Below are 10052 nucleotides of genomic sequence, written 5' to 3'. Positions count from 1 at the left end.
ACAGGATTTGTAGCGCATGTCAAGCAGGGAAACAAGTTGGTGTTCATCATCCACACAAGAACATCATGACGACTGACAGGCCGCTCGAGCTGCTCCACATGGACCTATTCGGCCCGATAGCTTACATAAGCATCGGCGGGAGTAAGTACTGTCTAGTTATTGTGGATGATTATTCTCGCTTCACTTGGGTGTTCTTTTTGCAGGATAAATCACAAACCCAAGAGACCTTAAAGGGATTCTTGAGACGAGATCAAAATGAGTTTGGCTTAAGGATCAAAAGATTAGAAGCGACAACGGGACGGGGTTCAAGAACTTACAAATAGAAGGCTTTCTTGAGGATGAGGGCATCAAGCATGAGTTCTCTTCTCCCTACACGCCACAACAAAATGGTGTAGTGGAGAGGAAGAATAGAACTCTACTTGACATGGCAAGAACCATGCTTGATGAGTACAAGACTTCGGATCGGTTTTGGGTGGAAGCAATCAACACTGCTTGCTACGCCATCAACCGTCTCTACCTTCACCGAATCCTCAAGAAGACATCGTATGAACTCCTCACCGGTAAAAAGCCCAATGTTTCATATTTTAGAGTCTTTGGTAGCAAATGCTTTATTCTTGTTAAAAGAGGTAGAAAATCAAAATTTGCTCTTAAGGCTATAGAAGGCTTTTTACTAGGATATGATTCAAACACAAGGGCATATAGAGTCTTTAACAAGTCCACTGGACTAGTTGAAATTTCTTATGACATTGTGTTTGATGAGACTAACGGCTCTCAAGTATAGCAAGTTGATCTTGATGAGCTAGATGATGAAGAGGCTCCATGCGTCGCGCTAAGGAACATGTCCATTGGGGATGTGTGTCCTAAGGAATCCGAAGAGCCTCCACAAGCACAAGATCAACCATCATCTTCAAATCAAGCATCTCCACCAACCCAAGATGAGGATCAAGCTCAAGATGATGAAAATGAGGATCAAGAAGATGAGCCACCTCAAGAGGAGGACAATGATCAAGGGGGAGATGCCCATGATCAAGACAAGGAAGATGATGAGGGTCCAAGGCCGCCTCACCCAAGAGTCCACCAAGCAATACAACGAGATCACCCCGTGAACACCATCCTTGGCGATATTCAAAAGGGGGTAACCACTCGATCTCGTGTTGCTCATTTTTGTGAACATTACTCCTTTCTGTCTTCTATTGAGCCATACAGGGTGGAAGACACATTAAGGGATTCAGATTGGGTGTTGGCGATGCAAGAGGAACTCAACAACTTCACGAGGAAGGATGTATGGCATCTTGTTCCACGTCCTAACCAAAATGTTGTAGGAACCAAGTGGGTCTTCCACAACAAGCAAGATGAGCATGGTGTGGTGACAAGGAACAAAGCCCGACTTGTAGCGAAGGGATATTCACAAGTCGAAGGTTTGGATTTCGGTGAAACCTATGCAGTCGTAGCTAGGCTTGAGTCAATTCGCATATTACTTGCCTATGCTACTTACCATGGCTTTAAGCTCTATCAAATGGACGTGAAAAAAGTGCCTTCCTCAATGGACCAATCAAGGAGGAGGTCTATGTTGAGCAACCTCCCGGCTTTGAAGATAGTGAGTACCCTAACCATGTCTATAAACTCTCTAAGGCGTTTTATGGGCTCAAGCAAGCCTCAAGAGCATGGTATGAATGCCTAAGAGATTTTCTTATCGCTAATGGCTTCAAAGTCGGAAAAGCCGATCCTACTCTCTTTACTAAGACTATTGAAAATGATTTGTTTGTATGCCAAATTTATGTTGATGATATCATATTTGGGTCTACTAACAAATCTACATGTGAAGAGTTTAGTAGGATAATGGTTCAAAAATTCGAGATGTCTATGATGGGGGAGTTAAAGTATTTTCTAGGATTTCAAGTCAAGCAACTCCAAGAGGGCACCTTCATCAGCTAAACGAAGTACATTCAATACATACTCACCAAGTTTGGGATGAAGGATGCCAAGCCCATCAAGACACCTATGGGAACCAATGGGCATCTCGACCTCGACACGGGAGGTAAATCCATAGATCAAAAGGTATACCGGTCGATGATAGGTTCTTTACTCTATTTATGTGCTTCTCGACCGGATATTATGCTTTCTGTATGCATGTGTGCAAGATTCCAAGCCGATCCTAAGGAAATTCACCTTAGGGCCGTAAAACGAATCTTGAGATATTTAGTTTATACTCCTAAGTTTGGCCTTTGGTACCCCAGGGGATCCACATTTGATTTAATTGGATATTCAGATACTGATTGGGCAGGGTGTAAAATTGATAGAAAGAGCACATCAGGGACTTGTCAGTTCTTGGGAAGATCACTGGTGTCTTGGTCTTCAAAGAAACAAAATTCCGTAGCTCTTTCTACCGCCGAAGCCGAGTACATTGCCGCAGTCCATTGTTGCGCACAATTGCTTTGGATGAGGCAAACCCTTAGGGACTATGGTTACAAATTAACCAAAGTTCCTCTCCTATGTGATAATGAGAGTGCAATCCGCATGGCGGATAATCCCATTGAGCACAGCCGCACTAAGCACATAGCCATTCGGTATCACTTTTTGAGAGATCATCAACAAAGGGGGGATATCGAGATTGCATATGTTAGCACCAAAGAACAATTGGCCGATATCTTTACAAAGCCATTAGATGAGAAAACATTTACCAAACTTAGGCATGAGCTAAACATTCTTGATTCTAGGAACTTTGATTGATTCCTTGCACACATAGCTCATTTATATACTTTTGATAATATCTCTTTCATGTGCTATGACTAATGTGGTTCTCAAGTGTATTTCATGCTAAGTCATAGATTGAAAGGGAAATGGAGTTCCTCGGTGAAGACAAGGCTTCCACTCCACTCCATCGAAATACTCATCCTTCGCCGTCGCTCCACACCCCTCTCCAATTTGGTATAATCTTCACTCCTATATTATTTACCAAAGGGGGAGAAAGTTTGTTGAAAGGGCTTATATTTCACTCACAAGTATCCGTTTTTGGCGATTCATGCCAAAGGGGGAGAAAGTATTAGCCCAAAGCAAAAGGACCGCACCACCACCAATTTCAAAAATGTAGTCTTTCAAATTTGTATTAAAAGAAGGTTTTTCAATTTGTATCTTATTTTTGATAGAATCTTCAAATTGGTATGACCCCTTTCAAAATTAGTATCCAAAACCCTCTTGAACACTAAGAGGAGAATTTCATTGAGGGGGAGTTTCGTTTAGTTCAAGGAAAAGTATTTGAAATAGGGGGAGAAAATTTCAAATCTTGAAAATGCTTCTCGAAATCTTATTCATTTACCTTTGACTATTTGCAAAAAGACTTTGAAAAGAATTTCCAAAAGATTTTGCAAAAACAAAACAAGTGGTGCAAGCGTGGTCCAAAATGTTAAAAGAAAGAAAGCAACCTTTGCACTTACCTCATGCAAACAAGTACAATTATGCACTTATATATTTGTTTTGGTTTGTGTTGGTATCAATCACCAAAAAGGGGGATATTGAAAGGGAAATAGGGTCAAACCTTTTCCTAAATGATTTTGGTGGTTGAATTGCCCAACACAAATAATTGGACTAACTAGTTTGCTCTAGATTATATGTTTTACAGGTGCATAAGTTCATCTACAACTATTCTAAGTCGACTGTCCGGAATACCGTAGATTATTCTAGACAGGAGAAGCTTTTTGGAAAAACAGACTAAGCGCGGACTATCCGAGCCTTTGCGGCGGACCGTCCTCGACACTAGGGTGTGCCTCGAACAGAACCAATGCAAAAACCCAAGTGTACACTACGGTCCGTCCGAAGGAAAAGCAAGCACCGTCCGAGACCACGCACGGACCGTCCGGCCTTAGGCACGGACCATCCGGTAGGTGAGGAACCGAAAAACCCGAAGGTGACGGGTTCGGTAAAATGAATTATGGCGTCCTCGCGGACCGTCCGGGGTGCTCGACTGGACCGTCCGCGACTGCCTTTATCTAACATCTGACGACACATTTAATGCATTATAGCCGTTGATATAGCCGTTGCTGCTGACCGTTGCGATTTCAGCCGTTGATGTACAGGGGCGGACCGTCCGGACCAGGGGCACGGACCGTCCGCGGTCGGCAGAAATGGAGCAACAGCTAGGAAGTGGTTGGTGGCTATAAATACAACCCCAACCACCTCCATTCACTTCACCCAAGCATTCCAATCCTCTATATTCAATACAAGAGCTAGCAATCCATTCCAAGACACAATCAAAGCTTCAATCTCTCCAAGTTCCACAATTTAGACAAGTGATCATTAGTGATTAGTGACTTGAGAGAGAGAGTGATTCGTGTGATATTTGTCGCTCTTGTTGCTTGGCTTTCGCAATCGTGCTTTCTTCCTTCCCATTCTTATTCTCAAGTGTCTTGTAATCAAAGCAAGAGACACCAAGTTGTGGTGGTCCTTGTGAGGGGTCTAAGTGACCCGTTTGATTAAGGAGAAAGCTCACTCGATCTAGGTGACCGTTTGAGAGAGGGAAAGGGTTGAAAGAGACCCGGTCTTTGTGACCACCTAAACAGGGAGTAGGTTTGCAAGAACCGAACCTCGGTAAAACAAATCATCGTGTCACACTCTTCATTTGCCTGTGATTTATTTTCGCCCTCTCTTTCGGACTCACTTTTATTTCTAACGCTAACCCCGGCTTATAGTTGTGCTTAAAGTTTATAAATTTTAGATTTGCCTATTCACCCCCCCTCTAGGCGACTTTCACTAGTCATGGTGTGCCTTTGAGATCTAGTGGGAGATCGTCCGAGTTTATTGTCCAGTTTCCTTAATAATAATTTTCTAAATTCCTTAACAATAATTTCCAGAATAAATCTCAAAGGCCTACTCATATTTCCAACTTTTGTATTACTTTGTGTGGCAAGTTCGAAACTGAATCCATCACATATGGAGATTGTTACCAAGTCTCCTGTTCTTTTATGTATGGTAATCCTGATTCTACACCCTATATAATAGAGAGGGTGTTCTCTCTAAAAGGCATGAGAAATAACTAATCTACCTATGAGTTCTTGTTTTAGACAAGAGAGTACTTGACGATGCACGGTCTCAGACTCCTCCATCTTCGACGTCGGCGTGACGACAATAACGGGAAGAGTAGTGTCTCTAAACCTTGCTCCGCTAAAGAAGCCGCATGGATCAGAACGAATCTGAATCAGTTTTTTAGACCGCGATTATGCGACCGTTTGCCCGAGTTAAATACCATCAGACTCCCATAACACCGTGAACTCAATCTCCAACCAAACCGGAGCAACCATCGGTGTGAGTGATGATGAATCCATTCAAGATGGATTAAATCTACTATGCGATCATGCTTGCATTTTCTTTGTGATCTATTTTTTTGTACGTAGTGATTGTTTTAGAAATTAATTTAATCTTAAAAATGAATAACTTTTTAACAGATCCCTATCTAGATATGTATATTTGGGTTGGAGGCAGCTGAACAAGGAGTGGACAATGACATATATGTGTCCAAGACAGAAACCACCGGACGTGATCCCTGGATCCAAATTCCTGGTGGCACGGTTCCGCCGCTCCTAGGATCCGGCCGCATCGACGCATGGCAGCATGCGCACCTGTTCCTTCAATGGCGCATAACTTCTCTAAAATGTTACCTATAACTTAATCTCTTCTCTAAAATAGTATTAAATACCTTTTTACTCTCCTTTCTTATTTTCCTAGCAGTGAAATATCGAAATGTTCCTAGAGATTTTGTTTGTAGATCATAATGCTCTCACATTGCTATATGTGAACGAACATTCCAGCGATTTTATTTTACGGTCGGAAATATTGCTGCCAAGATGCCGAGTATAAAATTTATTCTCAAGAAGTTGAGATTACAATATTGAAGTAAGTTGAAGTAGCTAGTTCGTGCAGAAAGCAAGTTTAGATCAACAAAAGATATCAGGAAGCAGATTGGTTCCTGTCCCTTTCAGATTTGAACAGTGAGCTGTATGGAACTTCATATTTGAACAGTGAGCTGCATGGTTCCAGGTTCATGGTTGTGCAAATTTTTATTGCAGCTTGATGGTGAACGTGAACAGAAACGACATGTCAGAGTTCGGCCGTGCACAACGTTTAGGCTCCTACGTACATGGTGACAAAATAAATTGAAGAATATCATTCACGGCTCAAAAAATTAATATGAAGAAAAAAGAAAAATGAGTAAAAAAGGCACTTAATTCTATTTTAGAGAAGAGATTAACTTATAAGTACTATTTTAGAGAAGTTAAATTTGTAGATACTATAAGAGAGAAACCTGTTTAAATGAGTGTTATAATAGCAAAAGACTCCTTTCGATGATGTCAAGACTGTCCAGTCCAGTCTATCATTGTCGTTGGAGAATACATCGTTTTTTCTACTTATTGCATTCTGTATATCGCATCAGTCAGTGTGAAATAAAGCAGGACAGTGTGTCTCTTCAATTGATCCATGTGTTATGTAGGACAAGAATCCATGCGTTCAAAACATGTCCAAGAGTTGACCAAATTAAATATTTTTGTCAGCCAACGACACTCACACAAAACTGATATTGAATAACAGTGATGTGCTTACATTGGTCTTGGCCTTGATGCTGCAATAGGAGGTAAAAAACGGTGTTTCTTCATCCTACATATCTATAACAATAATTTATTGACTGTGCAAGTGTATTAATCAAAGACCTGTGCAAGTGTATTTCTTCATCCGACAAAACTGATATTGAACAACAGTGATGTGCTTACATTGGTCTTTGTTTTGATGCTTCTACATAACTATCTAGACTGCCACTCTCCCCCGTATTTTGTCATTGAACTTTGATGGTGTAACTATTTCTAGTTGTAGAACTTATCCAGTCCATATCTTCATCACGTTAACAAGTCAAACAGTGTTTTTGTCTGGATGCATCCTTTTTGCTGACTATCATTACTTAAAAGAAGAGCCATTTATAACACAATTGAATCCTTCTTCATTCATTGTTTATGTCTTTTGTACTATCACTTCATCATGAAAGAGTAAAGTTGTGTACTTTTGAGGAGTGGTTCGCTGTGCCAAAGTGCCAAACCCATGATTGTAGAAATATCTCGAAAGTTACTGTTGGGGACTTGTTCTCAAATGCTTCGTCTTGGCAGAAAGCAATAATTCCAGCGTAATGTGCCAGCAGCTACAGGATTGCGTGAATAGTATAGGGGGTACTATTCATCTATTTATAGGCACAGTGCGTAGCCTGTGTAAAATTACATTTATGCCCCTTACAATCGACTACAATAATGACACAAAACATCGCGTGTCTTTTAAGTCATTTCATATTTAAGTCGGTTCACCCCTTCGTCTTGAGATCTGTTACTGTGTCGAAGCTTTATAGGTGATGGCTTCGGCGCTGCTTCTGATAAGATCTGCCGAAGGTGTTCTCTTTCTTTAGGATCTTCGGCTACGAAGCATACCCTCAGCAGTAGCCCCTTCGCGGTGCTAGATCGTTTTTCGTAACGAGCTTGATCCGTGAAAAAGTCTTCTAGGCTTCGGGATGCCGAAGATCCGAAAAACACCTTCCCTGAGCTCGTTGGCGAGAAACGATTAAAATAATCCACGCTCGAGGTGGCTCCATCTTGCAGCAGTTACGCGCGCCCTGGCGATTCACCCTCTCGGACCCTGTGGCCCACCGTTCAGCGAGTGCGGGTAACTGTTTGTTCGGTGCGGGAGACCTTGACGATTCACCTTCCCACCTGCGGCACTATATAGACAGACAGGTAGGTGTGAAGTTACCACAGCATTCATTGCTATTGCACTGTTTTGCTGCCAAAAATTTAACCATAGCCGAAGCTTGATCATCGTGCTCAAACGAAGCACCTCTTTTGATTCTGCTTCGTCACAAGAGGAAGAGCTTCGGAAAAATAAAAAAAGTCAACAACAAAAATTTCAAGAAATTCATAATCAAATGGCAAGAGTTCGTTCTACTGCTATAGTTGGTAGTGAGGGAGATGAAACTGAAGCTACTGAGACTGTTCCGATTTCAGAAGCGATGAAGCGGTATGGGCTGGTAACATTGGAGGAAGCACCTGTCGCCGAAACAGAGCAAGCTGACGTTGAGGAGACTGAGTCTGAAGATGATTATAGCGCAGCGCCAAGTAAACCCAACCATCTGAATTTCGGGAAATCCACTATCTCCGAAGATGATCTGCCTAAGATGATGAAATTGGGTTATTTCAATGAAGCGAAAAAAGAGCTGGTTCGTTTCGGTGGGGAAGAGACTACTCTGAAGCCAGGAAAGGATGAAGTAGTGGTCTTCAAAAGTTTTTTCAAGGCTGGTTTGAGATTTCCTTTGAACAAGATGGTCGCTGATGTGCTGAATAAGTTTGAGATTTACCTTCATCAGCTAACTCCTAACGCTATCGTTAGGCTTAGCATTTATATCTGGGCTCTCCGAAGCCAAGGAGTGGAGCCATTCGGTGTAGGCTTCTGCCGGATACACGAGCTGCATTATCAGACGAAGGCTAGAGGAGATGGGCTACATGAAAATTTTGGCTGCTACAACTTTGCCTATCGCAAGAATACAAAATTTCCAGTAATTAGCTACCGAAGCAAGTGGCCAGCTGGCTAGAAATCTGAGTGGTTCTATGTCAAAGTTGACGAAGAGAAAGAGAAACTAGTCCAGAGTCCGTTAGAATTGACCTTCGGAGAGACTAGGCCCCAGTGCAATATGACACCTGGGAGTCCGAGTCAAATTGCCTTGGCTGAATTTCGAGTTATTGCAGATCATATTGGCACTAGGGACCTAGTGCAAGAATTTTTGGCCTTCAGAGTGTTCCCAACTTTGAAGGAGTGGGAAATGCCGAAGTTGAAGGAGGAAAAGAAGAAAGGGGAATTTGTTCGGTTGCCTTACTATTACAAATTCAAGAAACATTTCAAAGTGCCTTGCCAAGAGTGGCTGGATACAATTGAAGTAATGTGCAATGAAATACTGGGAAATTATTCTAAAAAAGAAGACCAATTGATGACTGCGGCCTTCGGCACTCGTCCGAAGCGGAGGTTAAATCGAGTAATGGATGCTCTGGATTTTGAGTACCCTGACTACGAGCGGCTAGACAAGGATGTCGAAGGCCAAAAGAGGAAAATAGTGGTTGGTGCTCTGAATAAAGACGATGAAGAACAACCAAAGAAGAAAAAGATGGAGCCTGAGCCAAAAACAGGTGCTTCAAAGAAGAGAAAAGCTTCGACTCCGAAGCAAAAAGCAATTGACGAAGAAGAAGAAACTGCTGCATCACCCTCTACCACCGATGTGGAGAAAATTTTAAAGGTAATGACTGAATCGTTGCCTGTCAAGCTGAGTCCATTAGGGCCATATCTGACGAAGCTTTTTCAGAAGGACAAGGAGCCCGCGAAAACGAAGAAGGCGGCTAGGCCAAAGAAGCAAAGAATCATTACAGTGAAAGAAGCCATCGTGAAAGGGAAATGTTCCCTTGGGCCATTTCTAAGTATTTTGGTGATTTAGTGTCCAACACAAGTGCCTAAGTGTAAAAAGGTGGACAATGTACAAATCAAGGATAAAGGTATGTTTCTCAGACTTAGTACATTGTTTTATGGACTAATGTATTGTGTCTAAGTGCTGGAAACAGGAAAAATCCAATTGAAAATGTCTTGGCTCGAGCAGCCAAGAATCTGCTGAGTCTGGGTGCACCGGACAGTGTCCGGTGGTGCACCGGACAGTGTCCGGTGCGCCAGACTGGCTCGAGCGAAGTGGCCGCTCTCGGGAATTCACCGGCGATGTACAGCTATAATTCACCGGACTGTCCGGTGAGCCAACGGTCGGCAGGGCCAACGGTCGGCCGCGCAATCTGCGCGGGACACGTGGCCGAGCCAACGGCTAGAAGGGGGCACCGGACTGTCCGGTGTGCACCGAACATGTCCGGTGCGCCAACGGCTCTCCGGCTGCCAACGGTCGACTGCGTCATTTTTGGAAAGAAATTGGGCACCGGACAGTGTCCGGTGTGCACCGGACTGTCCGGTGCGCCAGTCGACAGAAGGCAAGATCAGCCTTCCTA

The sequence above is a fragment of the Zea mays genome, chromosome 6 (genome assembly GCF_902167145.1).
Source record: "Zea mays cultivar B73 chromosome 6, Zm-B73-REFERENCE-NAM-5.0, whole genome shotgun sequence".
NCBI classification, from domain to species: Eukaryota; Viridiplantae; Streptophyta; class Magnoliopsida; order Poales; family Poaceae; genus Zea; species Zea mays.
This window is presented reverse-complemented; position numbering follows the sequence as displayed.